The sequence below is a fragment of the Carassius gibelio genome, chromosome A11 (assembly GCF_023724105.1).
Source record: "Carassius gibelio isolate Cgi1373 ecotype wild population from Czech Republic chromosome A11, carGib1.2-hapl.c, whole genome shotgun sequence".
Lineage (NCBI taxonomy): Eukaryota > Metazoa > Chordata > Actinopteri > Cypriniformes > Cyprinidae > Carassius > Carassius gibelio.
Window position 1 is genome coordinate 11,655,378 of NC_068381.1, and position 18,302 is coordinate 11,673,679.

The 18,302-nt window shown below is 34.6% G+C and overlaps 1 long non-coding RNA gene across 1 annotated transcript; it reads right to left on the reverse strand.

Annotated features, from left to right (window-relative positions):
* Nucleotides 1–749: 749 nt before the first annotated feature.
* On the reverse strand, nt 750–18,289 carry LOC128022361 (uncharacterized). Its single transcript, XR_008185902.1, has 3 exons — nt 18,127–18,289; nt 17,488–17,557; nt 750–880 (listed from the first exon to the last, which is right to left on the reverse strand). It is a non-coding gene; the product is annotated as an uncharacterized LOC128022361 (long non-coding RNA).
* Between the last annotated feature and the right edge of the window lie 13 nt (nt 18,290–18,302).

The window sequence follows — 18,302 nt, forward strand, 5'->3', positions numbered from 1 at the left end:
CGTCACAGCACGCGAAACAACAGTGACAGCCCCTACGGATAACACTGCCTACAGATGCAGTGTTTATGCAAGTGGTACATGTTGAAAATTACATTTTAGGACACTGTAACGTTGCAATAAAATTAATAATCTAGCTAAATTTCCTCGCGCACAGAAAGTTTGGCGTGACTTGCCTGGAATGGTACAAAGTCGTTAGTCATGGTTTGAAATAGTGACGAGCTCAAAAACCTGGCAGGAACACAGCACCAAACTCTGGTCATAGAGCCGCTGCCCGTGCACTCAAACTTACCACGACGTTCTCCCGCTCTCGCCGCAAAATCCCGCGGGTAAACATATAGCAGTTTTTCTTTTTTTTAATACATTGCATACACTGTTGAATATAAATTAAAAAATAAACGGAAAATAAACAAATGTTTAGTTTTATTTGCGTTTCATTAAAAGTATGAACATGAACAAAGAACAATTAGAACATAGAAATACAGTAAAAAAGTAAGAAATGTAAAAAAAAATATATATACCTATAATAATTAGGCTATATAGCCTAATAAATTATATAAAAATAATAAACCTGGATTTATTTCATGTTCAAAGGAAAAGTAGCTTATGGGGCCTGCGCAATTCCTTCAAACATTTAACAAAAATATCCTTATTCCTCAATAACAAAATAGACCAATTTTAAATATTTAGCTAAATAAATAAATAAAAATAAACTGAATTTACAAAAAAAAACAAAAACAAAAAAAAACTGTATGACTACTTGTGCCCATGCAAGAATATCATGTCGTTGACTGTTGAGAGCTTCAGTTTAATCCGTCTCTGCTCCAGATAATGTTTCCCTCAATTGATAACATCCACTTGGATGCTGTCATAATTGAATGTCCTGAAAATGAAAGAACACAATGTTAATCACCTAAAATGTTTTATTCCAAAAACAACATTGTCAACAAAGTCTGTGAATGACTTAACTGTGGGTGTATGCATGTGAATATGAATTTGTATATGTGAGTGTATGTGAGTATGTAGCTGTACAACTATCTGAGTGAGTGGGCGTATGAGTGTCTGTGAGAGTGTGTGTAAGTGGGTGTATGAGTATGTGTGTTTATATATGAGTGTAGGTGTACAAACATATGTAAGTGTGAATAATGTTTGAGTATGTTTGTGAGTATTTGTAAGTAAGTGGGTGTATGATGGTGAATATGAGCTTGTATGTGTGAGTGTCTATGAGAGTGAGAGTGTTTATGAGTGAATATGTGTGAGTGTGTGGGTGAATGAGCATGTATGTGTGAGTTAGAGTTGGGTCCGAGTCCACCTTTGTCGAGTACGAGTCAAGACCAAGTCCACAAACATCGAGTCCAAGTCCGAGTCCGAGTCCAAAAGGGTTCGAGTTGGACTCAAGTCCGAGTTCTTAAAGGCCGAGTCCGAGTCGAGTCCGCCCGAGTCCAGAAAGTAATTAAATTAAAAAAGATTATAAATTGGTATTTTACATTTTTACATTCTATTAATATTTTAACCTTTCAACCCATTAAACCAATGGCAATATAAAAATGTAATAAAAAAAATACCAGTTACATCTAGTCATTGCCATTGAACATTTTTATTTTATGTCAACCTAACTAGTTTCCTATCAAAAAAGGTTTCAAAGGTTTTATTGTATTACAAGTGCATGAAAATACAAATTAACCTATTTTATTATTGTATCACACTATATTGTCCTCCAGTTAAAGATGACATTTCAGTTATTTAATGCCTCTCCCCCACATTTGACAGAGGTAAAGTGCAGCCAATGAGGAGATCCTTGCATCGTTGCATCGGTTTTCGGATCACCAGTACACTGAACCGAAAACCGTTTCTTTCGGAGGCGTCCGATTTGAGAACCGATGAACTGATGATACTGCGCATGCGTGTAATTTTTCAAGTATTTTGTTAAACATCGGAAAGTGTGATAAAACTATATCTATCTATCTATCTATCTATCTATCTATCTATCTATCTATATATATATATATATATATATATATATATATATATATATATATATATATATATATATATATATATATATATATATATATACATTTTTTTTTAAGATAGGGGCTACATGTTTCTAATCTGTATATTGTAGATTATGTATGGGCCAAAGGGGTTTTCAGGGAAGTTGGACAATAATTAAGACTCTAAAGACTCCATGTTTAATATGAATAAGGGATGATTTATGAAATATCTGTACTGTATTTATAGTTAATGATGACAGATTCACAAACTGAGTTTGTAGTAAACAGAACATGAACACGAGTAGAGCAGCTGATGATACTGCGCAGCATGTGCCGGTGTCCTGACATTTTATCATACCCTGTCAGATTTTCCTACCCGGGTTTTGAGCGATTCTCGTTCTCGAGTCAAGAACCGGTTGTATCAGTTTTCAGATCATCAGTAAACTGAACCGAAAACCGTTTCTTTCGGACGCGTCCGATTCGAGAACCGAGGAGCTGATGATACTGCGCATTCGTGATTCAGCATGAAGCAGACTGACTCACAGCGCGTCTGAACCGAACTGATTCTTTTGGTGATTGATTCTGAACTGATTTTGTGCTAATGTAATGAGTGCGGGTAAACCGAGGGCTTTAATGAAGGACAATCTGACGAAACGTAAGTTCATTTAATAACAAATACATCGCAATGGATTATGTATCCGGTGAACTGTTTTTTTTCAACCGGTTTATTGAATCAAACCGTCCGAAAGAACCGGTTCGCGGAAAAGAATCGAACTTCCCATCACTAATCCACACTGATATCCAGTGAGTGGTGCGTGTGTTTCGTCTGCAAGCATGAGACTTCTGCCTGCCGGTGTGGTGCAGTAAAATGACAGAAGGGGAGACATTCATTAATTTATCATTTCAATTTTATGCTGGTTTTACATGACGTGGACTCGACTGTACTCGGAATATTTTCCGAGTCCAAAATGTTCAAGTCCGTGTCAAGTCCGAGTACAAATTCACCCGAGTGCGTGACAAGTCCGAGTTCATTCAAAATTGGACTTGAGTCCGGACTCGAGTCCGAGTCCAAGTTCGAGTACCCCAACTCTAGTGTGAGTGTCTGTGAGAGTGTGTATGAGTAAGTATGTGTGTTAGTGTGTGTCTGTGAGAGTGTCTGAGTTTGTGTGAGTGGGTTTACAAAGTGTGTGTTAGTGTGTTTCAGTGTGTATGATATGTTTGATATGTGTGTGTGTACATAAATAATAAATTGTAGTGAAAAACCACATACTTACCAAGCATAATGAGCCTGGGTGTGTCTGGTATCACCTGCTGTGCCTCAATGTCTGCCTGGGTTGCCGTGACCTAAACATATTAAAACAACATGAATCAAAGTACAGAATATGAAGTAGCTACTATACATAAAACATGAGTATAAGGAGTACAACTTGTCAAATATTGTCAGGGATATTTTTCTCTTTTAAAATACTTTTCCACTGCTTATTTATTATATAAACTTCCTATCTTAATAAAAATATTTAAAATATTGTCATTGTACAAAAACTCAGGCGGAGTACAAACTTTTTCATGTCCTTGTAGGCAAAATGAAATAATTAAATAATGAATTAAATAAAACAATTTTAATGTACCAGTTTCTTATGAAATAATTAATTATTAAATAATTCATTTGATTAATCAAATAATTAAATAAATCAATCAATAAATGTATTTATTTTGTAAAATTCCATGAAAACTATTGCTGTCTATAGACGAGTCATATACCTCTTGGATCAAAAATATCTCAATCTGTGTAGAAGATGAACCAAGGTCTAAGGGGTTTGGAGAGACGTGAGGGTGAGTAATTAATGATGGCGTGTCCTTGCAACACAGTATGATTGACGCCCATACGTCAATATCACGTTAGCGTTGTCGGAGAAAAAAAAATGGAGCGCAAGTTTATGAAGCCTGGGGATGCTGTCCTAGACTTCTAGCAATAGATTAAAGGACTCAAAAATAAATGGCGCTTTTTGGCAGTTGGTGCAAGAAACAGAGAGCCCTGGGCTTGTTTCTGCATTATTTGTTCGAGGAAACTTCTGTATGCCGGCAGCGGTAAGAAAGTGCTTGCTCGCTATGATTTATGTTGCGTTCCAGGCAACCCGTAACCCATGTTTTTCCAACCTTAAACCCGGGAAAGTGCACTGGAACGGCAGTCATATCCGTGACTTCCCATCCGTGAACTCGTACTAGAACGATGTACTCTGGGTTTTGACGTCACAGCACGCGAAACAACAGTGACAGCCCCTACGGATAACACTGCCTACAGATGCAGTGTTTATGCAAGTGGTACATGTTGAAAATTACATTTTAGGACACTGTAACGTTGCAATAAAATTAATAATCTAGCTAAATTTCCTTGCGCACAGAAAGTTTGGCGTGACTTGCCTGGAATGGTACAAAATCGTTAGTCATGGTTTGAAATAGTGACGAGCTCAAAAACCTGGCAGGAACGCAGCACCAAACTCTGGTCATAGAGCCGCTGCCCGTGCACTCAAACTTACCACGACGTTCTCCCGCTCCCGCCGCAAAATCCCGCGGGTAAACATATAGAAGTTTTTCTTTTTTTTAATACATTGCATACACTGTTGAATATAAATTAAAAAAGAAACGGAAAATAAACAAATGTTTAGTTTTATTTGCGTTTCATTCAGTGTTAATTTCGTTGACGAAGACTATGACGAAAAATATTCGTCAACTAACCTTTTTCACGGACGAAAACTAAATAAAAACTAAATAAAAAGTCAGATATGATGACGAAAAACGTGACGAAATATAACTGACACTTTAGTCAACGAATAAAAATGAGACGAAAATATATGGGAGGGACGAATGGAGAAGAGATCAAATCAGAGCGAATCTTTGAGGTTAGGTTGATCTATGCAGAAGCAGCCGAGCCATTTTAAAAAGCCGCGGCAAATGCAATCGCAACAGCTAAACAAACGCAGCAGCAGTTACACAGAAAAGAGAACAAAGATGAGTTTGCAGAAATTCGCACAGTTTCGAGGACGTTTTCATAACAGTTAAGTTGTTTACACAGGGAACTACACTGCGACCTTTTGAAATGCCATTGCGACCCAAATTTTTATGGGGTCGTAAATGTATCACTGATTATTTTTGTACCTACTTATGTGTAATGCTATGTTTTAATATGAGCATTTATTAGAAATGTGTATTTTAAGAATATGTTTTATAACGTGCTCCGAGCATTCAACACATCAAGTTGGCTTCAGCCCCGCGATGCGGGAAAGTTGAACTGAGCAGCTGGTTACTCGCGCAACACTGAACTGAGCTCTCCTTCAGGACGTTTGCGTCCTCCTGCACCTGAACGAACAAATACAAATCGCATTTTAAATACACATAAGAAAAAGAGCGAAAAGTGAAAGAGCTCAATTCAGCAGCGCGGTGTTCTGGTGTTCAGGGAGCAAGCAGAGACGCGTCTCAAAGTCTTCTTGCCTTTGTACCGACAACAAATACATACTAAATATGTCGAAAAACCCGTCTTGGAAAGTGTGTTCGAAAAGGTCTGTAGTTATGTCTTCAGTGAAAGTAAAGAGTTGGAAAGAAATCGGATGCGTATCTTTATAATGGATGCATTTGTCTCTTAAAGTGACCACGCCTAATTTACTAGCTCTGCTGTCAGTGTCTTTAATGTATGAAAATGAAAGTAAATCACTCACTGCTCTTGATTAAATTACTTTGTAGTTTTAACAAGAATTTATCTAAAGTCAATCCAAAAATCAGATAGAATAGATTATATTGTTTTACTAGTGACTAAAAAATACAAAAAAAAAAAAAAAATTATTAGGGACCTGAGCATGTTTTGCTTAAGAGTTTCTTTCTTTAATTGCTAATGCAACCTTTTCACACCACAGACTGAACCAAATTAAGCATTGCATCAGACACTATCAAGATAAATTTGTTTTTCTGACACAGTTTATCCCTGAGTTATTGTCATATTTTATTACCAATTTCAAAACTACAGCAAATAAACTGTGATATTGTAAGAAACGTTGAAGGTGTCTGAATACATTTTGGTTTAATTTTTGTGTTTTTTATTTTACAGTGAAGACTATGCAGTTCTATTTTAAATGAACAAAAACAAACTTAAAAAATGTAAACTTTGTGTAAATATCACAAATAAAGAAATAGAATGAACATACAATACAAATATAATATAGGTGGTTGTCTATTTCAATAATACTGTACTTCATCTTGAAAGAATGTCATATGCATTGCATATCATTCAGGACGAATGCATATCTTTTTCATGGAGCATGTATATTTTTCATTGAGAGCAGGCCTTATGTTTATTTTATAAATACCATTCCATAACAGACTGATGGAAACATTTACTAAGTTGACTTTGTTCTACTAAAAAAAACTAGACTAAGACTAAAAGACTTAAGACTAGACTAAGACTAAAACTCTTATGATATTTAGTCGACTAAAACTAGACTGAGACTAAAACATTTCAGATGACTAAAATGTGACTAAAACTAAATGGTGTGTTATTCAAAAGACTAAGACTAAGACTAAATCCAAATTTGCTGTCAAAATTAACACTGGTTTCATTAAAAGTATGAACATGAACAAAGAACAATTAGAACATAGAAATACAGTAAAAAAGTAAGAAATGTAAAAAAATATATATATACCTATAATAATTAGGCTATATAGCCTAATAAATTATATAAAAATAATAAACCTGGATTTATTTCATGTTCAAAGGAAAAGTAGCTTATGGGGCCTGCGCAATTCCTTCAAACATTTAACAAAAATATCCTTATTCCTCAATAACAAAATAGACCAATTTTAAATATTTAGCTAAATAAATAAATAAAAATAAACTGAATTTACAAAAAACAAAACAAAAAAAACTGTACGACTACTTGTGCCCATGCAGGAATATCATGTCGTTGACTGTTGAGAGCTTCAGTTTAATCCGTCTCTGCTCCAGTATGCGACCCAGTATGCGACCACAAAGCCCTCCGCTATCCGGAATGCAAAGTACATGGCGTGTTTGCTTAATCTTGGAAATTAGTCTTTTCCACCACTGGAGGACATCATCTGGTCGCGTGCTTCTAATCCATCCAATTTGACCCTTAAATATGCTATTTTGGAATCGAATTACACGTAGCTGTCTATGGTATCATCCGCATTCCTCCCATTCCGCAAAGTCTATTTTATTTTATTTTATTATAAATAAAGGTCTATTTGTTTCTAGTTATTTTATTTTGTTAGATATTTCCACTTTGAGGGAGTCCCGCAAATAATTTTATTTTCCCGCAACCCGCACACAATAATATCTTGCCGCCCGCATCCGCATTCACCCATCAATTATTGTCCCGCGCCGCAATCGATGGTGCTGGGTCCTGCGGGGGTGCAAGTCTCTAGCCGGCAGCAACTATTAGCTGACACACCGTTGTCTATGACTTACCATGTCTGCGATTAAAAAATATGTTTGTGCACATTTATACCAGAACATGATTTGTCATTCAGAATTTCGCAGCCACTGGTCACCCTGTGTATAAAACTGGCAGAAGACAAAAAAAAAAAAGCGTTAACTAACCTGATGGTTTCAAATCAACATGCGAGTTATCCCAGAAAAAAAAGTGATAATACACTGTAAAAACTAATCTATAGAATTTACCCAATAAATGTGAGGTAACAATTTGCATCGACTTTGGTGGGGTAGATTTAATCCCATATATTGAGTATAAACTATTTAATAGTAAAAAGCTATTAAATGCTTGCATAAATTGGGTAACAATACCACACTTTTATGCATATATTCAACAGCTACTTTACTCATTAAAATTAGGTAAAAATTATCTCAGCAAAAATAAAATGTAGTTATTAAAAAGTTAAAAAGACAGTTCAGTTCATAATTTATTCATGCCGCAATGCATGATGGGAGCAATGGATGAGTTTTAATTGGCTACAACATGCTTTTTTGATGGTCACTGTTGTTGTGATGCTCATGCTGATTCTTGATCTCTGTGTTTCTAAACGTAATAATTCTTTCTTTATATAGAACTAACTTTTAAAAACATGTCATATTATGCCAAAAAATTCTGGATTTTACTGCATTTTTCTATGTGATGGTTCTTACTGTTGATGAATGGGTAGCATATGTAGAATTTACCCATTACTTTAGAATTCGTTGGCTGGCTGCAATAATCATGTACATTTTATATGGTTTCCACAGATTATATTTACAACTCTCCAAAATCACTTTTTTCAGTGTAGCCTGGATTTCACTTCTAATCTTCAGTTTAGCAGTTCAGTTCTTTAGCACTTTGAGCACTTAATTATTTAAGAACTTTAAGCACTTGTTATTGTTTAGAAGATAACACTTTATTTGACATAGTACTTTTAAATAAATGGTGCCAAACATAATTATTGAAGAGATTCATGTCTATCTCAGTCTATTTACCATTTTTTAAGCACTTTAAGCTCTTGTTACTGTATTTGTGTTATTATCGGCAATATTTGAATGAAGTCTGTCTTTGGAGTTTCTCTCTAAAACACCCCCCCCCCCCCCCCCCCCTCAGGATTTTTTTTCCGTTTAAACCCCTGAATTAATCATTATTTGTCATTGCAATTTTTCTAAACAACTTATTCAAATAGACCGCGACGCGCTGCAGCACGTCATCCGGGAAACAGTCATAGACTGCAAATCTTTTTAGCAGTTGGAGCACAGTGTCTATTATAATACTATAATTTCTTGGTGACAGGCTCGGATCGAGCATTATGGAAAGGATCCCTACAGAGACATATTAGTTATTAATCCTACCAGACTCCATAAGCAAATATAGTAATTTTACCTCACAGACCATCCTAAAACACACTACATTAAAAATTCGACATAAACAAAATAAAACTCACATTAACCATCTTGATTTGTCTTTTTATTGTTTCAAAAATCACTAGGTCTGGTTTGGTCGAAATAAATCAGGTATAATTCACCGAGTTAACGTTAGATGAAAATGATGGGACAAGCGGGAAACAGCGAGTAATGTTAGACATCTAAAGTTAACTCTCTAACGGTGTTTTTGAAACGTTCGCTGGCTAAACTTCCACTGTCATTTCACACTAAAAGCTATGTACTCCTTAAACCTAATTATAAAATTAAAATTAACTTACCAAACTTCCAGATTTCCACAGAGAGAGACGTTCAGACATCTGTAAGTGAGCTGCAGCAGTTGTGTTGTGACGTCGTCTGTCAGGTGATGCGCTGTTTACAGCAATTCTGTATTATTGCCTGGCATATTACAGCCAAGTTACAGCTAGGTTACAGCAACACTAAAATGTTCCCGCTCAAACAATATTACTCAGAATGCAATGCAAATTACAGTATTTTACTGTAATATAAAAATGAAGTATTGTACTGTAGGTTTTTACAGTAATGTGCTGCTAAATCTACACGACATTTAACAGTGTGCATATTACATTTTTTATGCTTTTGTCATTTTTTATTAATTTTTAAACGTCTATTAAATGTATTTTTATTTTAGTTTTTGTCATTCTAATCTTTCAACTTATTTAGTTGTCAAGTCAACAATTATATTTTATTTCAGATTTATTAAAAAAAAAAAAAAAATCTTAAGTTTTAAGTTTAGCACCACAGTTCATATGCTTCTTCACTATTTGAAACGATACAAATGAATCAAATGATCCATTTTGTCCTCTTTAAATAGAGGTTATTTTTACAGGTTTGGGATTTTCCAAATATCATCTCCTCTGTAAGAAGTATTGTGACATGTCTTCACTAATCCAATGAATTTGTAATTGTGTGTGTGTGATTGTTTCTCATGAAATGCTGCTGAGAGCCAAAGCCAACACGCTGACTACTGTGCTATTGTTGAACTGCCTCCAGAGCACACTGCTCCTGAGAAATGGAGGATACATTTACCTCAGCTTATCAAGCACCTTTTGAGAAGTTTTTTTTTTTTGAGAACATCTTTAAAATGGACATTGTTGCTTTTTTACCATCTATGAATATATTGGTAAAAACTTCTCAAACGCAATTTGTGTTTGCTTGAAGTGAATAACGGTAAACTTGTTTTCGATTAATTTTCACTAAATGAAGTATGAGTTTGTGGTACTCCACAGCAATGCATACGGCAGATGTTGTCCACAGATGTTAAGGTAAATAATCCAGCATTAGTGCACAGGAACAAACATTACATACTTCTATGTTTTTGCCAATTATACTAGGATTGGCTGCATTTCATGTGGCCTGTTTATACCGCAATATTGTTAAATTTGTGATACTGGCTGACATCTTTTCACAGGATGTTGATTAATTTTGCATACTGAAGCACCACATTTGTTGACCATATGTTCTTACAAATTAGGGACAGGTTGCGTGTAATATCCTCCTGCAGAATCACATCTGCTTGGACTCCAAGAGTTAGCCCTTTGTCATGACTGATCATTACGTTTTGGTCTTTTTGTTCACAAATTATGAAAATTTTGTTATAAACACTGGCAGCATGAAATGAGGGTACGCAAGGCTGGCAAGCTCATCATTTAGCACTATGCTCAGCTTGTAGGCTAGGCTGGCACCCCACTAGCTAATTTTTTTTCAGCCGATGATCAGTTGAAAGCTTTATTTACATGATCATTATTGAATCAGCAGGAGTAGATGTAATTGGTCGCATCTGTCAATGTGTGCACAGCTCTAACAGCCGCAGTGACTCAACTCCCTGCAGAGTTAACAGTTCGGTCAACTTTATGTTTGATATTATTGTTGACAGACAGTGGAACGGTTAAGCTACACTGTTAACTATTTTCTTGTATTTTTACAGTACAGTACTGGCAGCACTGTTGCCAGCAAGTTACTGTATTGTGATTTTACACAAGGCAAGTACTGTAATTGTACAAAACAGTATTTTACTGTATTTTTACAACATTTTCTCATTTTAGTCTGCTTCTGCTGTAATTAATACGGTATTGTACTGCAATATCTATATTGATTCATTACTGCTAAATATTACTATAATTTTCAAAATAATTACTAATAATGTTAATATTATAATTATAATATGTAGTTATTACAGTTTTTTAAATATATAGGAAGTAATATTATAATTATACTTCAGAATACCTGTGCAAATCAAAAGACAACCCAAACAATGTTCTTGTCAAAAATGTTTTATTCAATCAATTAAACTATTACAACCATTTAATTTAAAACCATTGGATGTTCAGTGCATCAGCAATTCACAGGTATTAATGGCTTTTAAAGGGATAGCTGACACAAAAATGAACATTCTGTCATCTTTTACTTACCCTCATGTTGTTCCAAACCTGTATGAATGTATTCCTTCTGTTGAACACAAAAGATGATATTTTCAAGAATGTTGGTAACCAGACAGTTGATGGTAGCCTTTGATTTCTATAATAGGAAAAAAAAAACTATAGAAGTCAGTGGGTGCCGTCAGCTGTCTGGTTACCAGTATTCTTTAAAATATCTTCTTTTGTTTCCAACAAAAGGATGAAATTCATACAGGTTTGGAACAACTTGAGGGTGTGTAAACAATGACAGAATTTCAATTTTTGGGTCAACTATCCCTTTAAGTTTGCACAAATGTAAATGAAACAAAAACATACAAGAAAAGAGAACTTGAGGATTGTGTTGAGTAAAAGAATGACAAATGAGCAATAACAACTTAAAACAACAACAACAACAAGTGTCCCACTAACAATGGGTGGTGAGTGCAGGCTTCAGTTTGAAGTTTTCCATTCAAACTCCATCAAGGACCGAATAAAACTATTAACATGTGTGCTGATGGCTGTCACCTTCCTCTGTACCAACCTCTTGGACCTCTTGCTATAAAAGACAAAGTGAATGATCTACTCAGTACCTTGTCATTTTGTATTTGTGATACACACTTGAGACTCCTTATGGATTCAACATCACTGAGTGTGGTTTTGGCAATGTCCTCTTTATTTTTATTTTCTTCAGTGATTTTACTATCTGCAGGAGCTGTTTGTCTACAGCCCTGTACGCCTGTCACTCTGATGTTTGTTTAACCTTTAAGGCCATTTCTTACCGACTGCCCGGACATCCATAATAACCAGCAACATTGTGATCCTTAATAGCCAGAAACATCACACATAATGACAGTGTGTAATTTCAGACACTTTGGACGCTCCACATATTTAAAAACATAAAGCAGTTGCATGGTTTGAGAAATTAATACGGTTGTATTTGTGTATGGAATGTGACCTAACCAGCAGAGTTCTGTAAAGAAGGGTTTACTTTAGTCACTTTCAAGGGTGTGCAAGCTAAAGTATGGGTTTTCCGCACATTTCTTTTTTATTAATAAGTCCTCACATGGCAAAAAGGATCTAACTAACCTAACAAATATAACATAATAAATCCAAACCATACATCTTCATCCATACTAAATCATCACTGATGGAGTCTATAATACACATGGTCTCAGTGCTGTGCAACCTCGACTTCCCATGAACTCCTAACAGTTAAAGCCTGGCATTTTAATATTCAGAGTTCTCCTGGGCCTGTTCAATTATTCACGTAACTCCTAATTACCAAGGAGTCTTCACGCAGCAGGAAGGGAAAAAAGAAACCTACCTTTGATGTTTGTCTGTGAACAGCCATGGCCTGAGAGCGGATCTTAGGGTAACAGTTGTATAGAAACTGGCCTTGTGTTCTTCTGAGGTTTAAGCAATGAATAACTGCCCCCGGACTGGGGACGTGAGCAGGTAAGGTGAGGGGGAGAGGTGGGATCTCAGCTGGGGGATGACCAGGTCAGTTTGCTGAGCTGTCACTAATTCTACAGCTCTGTCAGTGGTGTAGTTTCAGACTCAGTCTGGTTTGGCAATTTACCACTCCTTACTGGTAGGTTGTTATCTTCATGTGGATTTCAGATGCATGTCCTATAGCGAGATGCAAGGATTCCTAGTTTTGCCATGCTTTCTAATGTTTTAGTGTTCCAGAAGACATCAGCTTCTAATTCCTGGAAGCATCTTGAATTGTTCAAGGAGTGGTCAGTTTACCCTTGTGGTTACCAGTCTATTCAGTTTTAAACATTTTAGACCTCTTAATATAATAGGGAGAACTTCTGTGTTTTCTGAAAAACTGTGTAAGCTGAAGCATCAAAACTGGATCTGACTGAACAACCTTTAAATCTGATTTAAATTAATGGACTAAATGTTATTTCATGATGGATTAAGCAGGTCAGTGAGGTCTGCTGTTTGTGATTTGACTCAGACTGAGGGTCCAATAGCAAACCTAGTGGACGACTTTTGACATCCTCTGATTTTTTTACTGGCGTCTACCTGATGAGACACAAACAGACACTCCTAATTCATTACTTTTTTTTTTTTTTTTTTTTTTTTAAGAGATCTTGCATCACTTCTCAATTAGCAACTGTGTTTCAGCTATATAAGATTTCTTTGCTAAATACTTTGTACAGATCTTGACTAAATAAGGAGGAAGTACTGATTAACAAGACAGATATAATAATAATATAATAAATATAAAACTTCTTTCAAAAACATAAAAAATAGTCATGTTTCCAAACTTTTGGTCTGTACTGTATATATATAAATAAATAAATTCTTGCTATGGCAAAGCTGAATTTCAGTAGGCATTAAAGAAATCATTCTAAGAAGCTGGTTTGTTGATCAATAAATATTTCTTATTATTATCAATGTTGAAAACAGATGTGCTTCATTTTTCCAGGATTCTTTGATGAATAGAAAGTCCAAAAGCATTTATTTGGAATGTATTTTTTAACATTAAAAATGTCTTTACTGTCACTTTTGATCAATTTAGTATGTCCTTGTCGAATAAAATTATTGATATAATTCAAATTCTGACCTCAAGCTTTTGAATGGGTGTGTATAATATCTGTCAAGTATGTAAGTGTCAGCTTGATGTTGATGTGCAAGCATGCCGCTAACCAGTCTGCTAAACCACAATCCTGTGGTGCCTGGCTCTTGTCTTTTTACTGAAATGTTCTCAGTTCTTATGTAATAATTAAATACACATTGCGGTAAGAGGGAAATATGCAGTAAGGCCCTCAAAGGTGCTTTTTAGTGAATAACACTGGTTTTAAGATACAACGCCTCAAGGAAAACAAAGTCAGAATTTTATTTAGAAACTGTTTGAAGGTATTTTTTTTTAAGAGGCTAGTAGGGCTTTTTTAAATCATTTTCTTTTCAGAATCTCTTTAATATTTTTTTAGAATATGAATAATTTATAATGTTATTTTTTATTATTGGAAATATTTTCTATGAAGCTCGTATTTATAATACATTCTAATGGTATTCTTAATGCAATATTTAAGAGTATGTCATTTATAACACACAATGAATACCATATTAAATATATTTAAAGGGATAGTTCACCCAAAAATGAAAATTCTGTCAGCATTTACTCACCCAATCATGTCGCTCCAAACCTGTATGAGTTGCTTTCTTATGTAGAACATAAAGCAGATATTTTGAAGGTTGCTGATAATCAAAGAGTTGGTGGTGACTTCAATAATATATATTTTTCCTACTATGAAATATAATTATTGTAACTTAAGTGGATGTGACATGTGCATTGTGTGTTATTAATCATCATACTCTTAGCTATAACCAAAAATATAGGTTTTATAAAACATTAAAACTGTTCTTATGATTATTTATGAGATGATACAACATAGTTTTTTTTTATAACACATTATTCATTCATTATAATACCTAAAGAATATATTTAAAATGTATAAATACGGACGTCATAAAAAGTGTTACAGGGATATTTTTATTACAGAATTCAGAATTCATTCACGGACCATTGAAGATGCAGTGATATTTAATGAAACAATTCAGTGCCACATTCAGTATACAATAATAGAAGTCTTATATAATATTGGAAAAAAATATATATTTAAGATGTACAGTAATAGTTATAAAAAAGTAGTGCTCTTCCCTGTTCATCTGAATGATTTCCACTACAATGACCTGCCGGGTGAGCAAGAGTGCACCGTTAACTATTTTCTTGTATTTTTACAGTACAGTACTGGCAGCACTGTTGCCAGCAAGTTACTGTATTGTGATTTACAGTAATTATACTGTAATTCAATTTACAGTACACAAGGCAAGTACTGTAATTGTACAAAACAGTATTTTACTGTATTTTTACATTTTCTCATTTTAGTCTGCTTCTGCTGTAATTAATACGGTATTGTACTGCAATATCTATATTGATTCATTACTGCTAAATATTACTATAATTTTCAAAATAATTACTAATAATGTTAATATTATAATTATAATATGTAGTTATTACAGTATATAAATATATAGGAAGTAATATTATAATTATACTTCAGAATACTTGTGCAAATCAAAAGACAACCCAAACAATGTTCTTGTCAAAAATGTTTTATTCAATCAATTAAACTATTACAACCATTTAATTTAAAACCATTGAATGTTCAGTGCATCAGCAATTCACAGGTATTAATGGCTTTTAAAGGGATAACTGACACAAAAATGAACATTCTGTCATCATTTACTTACCCTCATGTTGTTCCAAACCTGTATGAATGTATTCCTTCTGTTGAACACAAAAGATGATATTTTCAAGAATGTTGGTAACCAGACAGTTGATGGTAGCCTTTGATTTCTATAATAGGAAAAAAAAAAACTATAGAAGTCAGTGGGTGCCGTCAGCTGTCTGGTTACCAGTATTCTTTAAAATATCTTCTTTTGTTTCCAACAAAAGGATGAAATTCATACAGGTTTGGAACAACTTGAGGGTGTGTAAACAATGACAGAATTTCCATTTTTGGGTCAACTATGCCTTTAATTTTGCACAAATGTAAATGAAACAAAAACATACAAGAAAAGAGAATTTGAGGATTGTGTTGAGTAAAAGAATGACAAATGAGCAATAACAACTTAAAACAACAACAACAACAAGTGTCCCACTAACAATGGGTGGTGAGTGCAGGCTTCAGTTTGAAGTTTTCCATTCAAACTCCATCAAGGACCGAATAAAACTGTTAACATGTGTGCTGATGGCTGTCACCTTCCTCTGTACCAACCTCTTGGTCCTCTTGCTAACTCCCTGTCTGGCAGTACACTTTAATTGTCTGGCATTTCCATCGTCAGGGTTGATTCTGACCAGGAACCTGTTAGCAATATCATACCAATGAATAAATATGTTTAAAAAAATAGACTAATGCACTCAACCTTTTTCTCAAATTCCTCCCGTCCTCCAACTTTTATTTCTTACTCAACTGTTGCACACATGATTTAAATACAATACAAAAGTGTAATGCAGAAAGAAATTCACTTGCCTCTGAACAAGCTCTAGTGTACAAGCAGCAGACTCCTGGTACTCGATGTTGAAGATGTAGTAGCTTGCGAAAATCACTGCAAAGCGGTTATAAATGTGTTACTGCTATCCAGTGTCAAGATAATGTTTCCTTCAATTGATAGCATCCACTTGGATGCTGTCATAATTGAATGTCCTGAAAATGAAAGAACAAAATGTTAATCACCTAAAATGTTTTATTCCAAAAACAACATTGTCAACAAAGTCCGTGAATGACTTAACTCCATTCTTAAATGTTGCAATTTATACATTACTGTTTGTACACATTCATAGAGTATAATAAAAGTGAATAAAAAAAACGTACGTTGATACAGCTGTGTGTGTGAGAGTGGGTGTATGAGTGTGTATCTGTGAGTGGATATGAGTGTAGCTGTACAAACATCTGAGAGTATGTACAGCATATGTACGTGTTTGTATGTGTGTGTGAGTGAGTGGGTGTATGAGGGAATATGAGTGTGTATAAGTATGTATATGTATATGTGTTTATATAAGTAAGTTTTTGTGTATGTGAATGTGTGTGTTTGAGTGAGTTGGTGTATGCATGTGAATATGAATTTGTATATTTGATTGTATGTGAGTATGTAGTTGTACAACTATCTGTAAGTATGTACGTGTTTGTATGTGTGAGTGAGTGGGCGTATGAGTGTCTGTGAGAGTGTGTTTATTTGAGTATGTTTGTGTTTATGTGAATGTGTAAGTGGGTGTATGAGTATGTGTGTGTATATATGAGTGTAGGTGTACAAACATATGTAAGTGTGAATAATGTTTGAGTATGTTTGTAAGTAAGTGGGTGTATGATGGTGAATATGAGCTTGTATGTGTGAGTGTCTATGAGAGTGAGAGTGTTTATGAGTATGCATATGTGTGAGTGTGTGGGTGAATGAGCATGTATGTGTGAGTGTCTGTGAGAGTGTGTATGAGTAAATATGTGTGTTAGTGTGTGTCTGTGAGAGTGTCTGAGTTTGTTTGAGTGAGTTTACAAAGTGTGTGTTAGTGTGTTCCAGTGTGTATGATATGTTTGATATGTGTGTGTGTGTGTGTGTGTGTGTGTGTACATAAATAATAAATTGTAGTGAAAAACCACATACTTACCAAGCATAATGAGCCTGGGTGTGTCTGGTATCACCTGCTGTGCCTCAATGTCTGCCTGGGTTGCCGTGACCTAAACATATTAAAACAACATGAATCAAAGTACAGAATATGAAGTAGCTACTATACATAAAGCATGAGTATAAGGAGTACAACTTGTCAACTATTATCAGTGATATTTTTCTCTCTTAAAATACTTTTCCACTGCTTATTTATTATTTAAATTTCCTATCTTAATAAAAATATTTAAAATATTGTCATTGCACAAAAACTCAGGGGGAGTACAAACTTTTTCATGTCCTTATAGGCAAAATGAAATAATTAAATAATGAATTCAATAAAACAATTTTAATGTACCAGTTTATTATAAAATAATTAATTATTAAATAATTCATTTGATTTATTTAAATAATTAAATAAATTAATCAAAAAATGTATTTATTTTGTAAAATTCCATGAAAACTATTGCTGTCTATGGACGAGTCATATACCTCTTGGATCAAAAATATCTCAATCTGTGTAGAAGATGAATCAAGGTCTTAGGGGTTTGGAGAGACGTGATGGTGAGTAATCAATGACGGAATTTTCATTTTTGGGTGAAGTAACCCTTTAAAACATTGTATTAAAATGGCTAATACTTACAGAAAACTCATTCTCAGGCTGCAAAAATAAGTGGCCCACACTGTAGAGCTGTAAGAAATCAAAATACATTTTATTCAATTATGCGTTACTTGCCGTGGATGTATAAGTTAACACATCACTGTATTTCATTCATTCCAACAGTACAGACCCCCGTCTGTCAAAGTCACTTGTCCCTT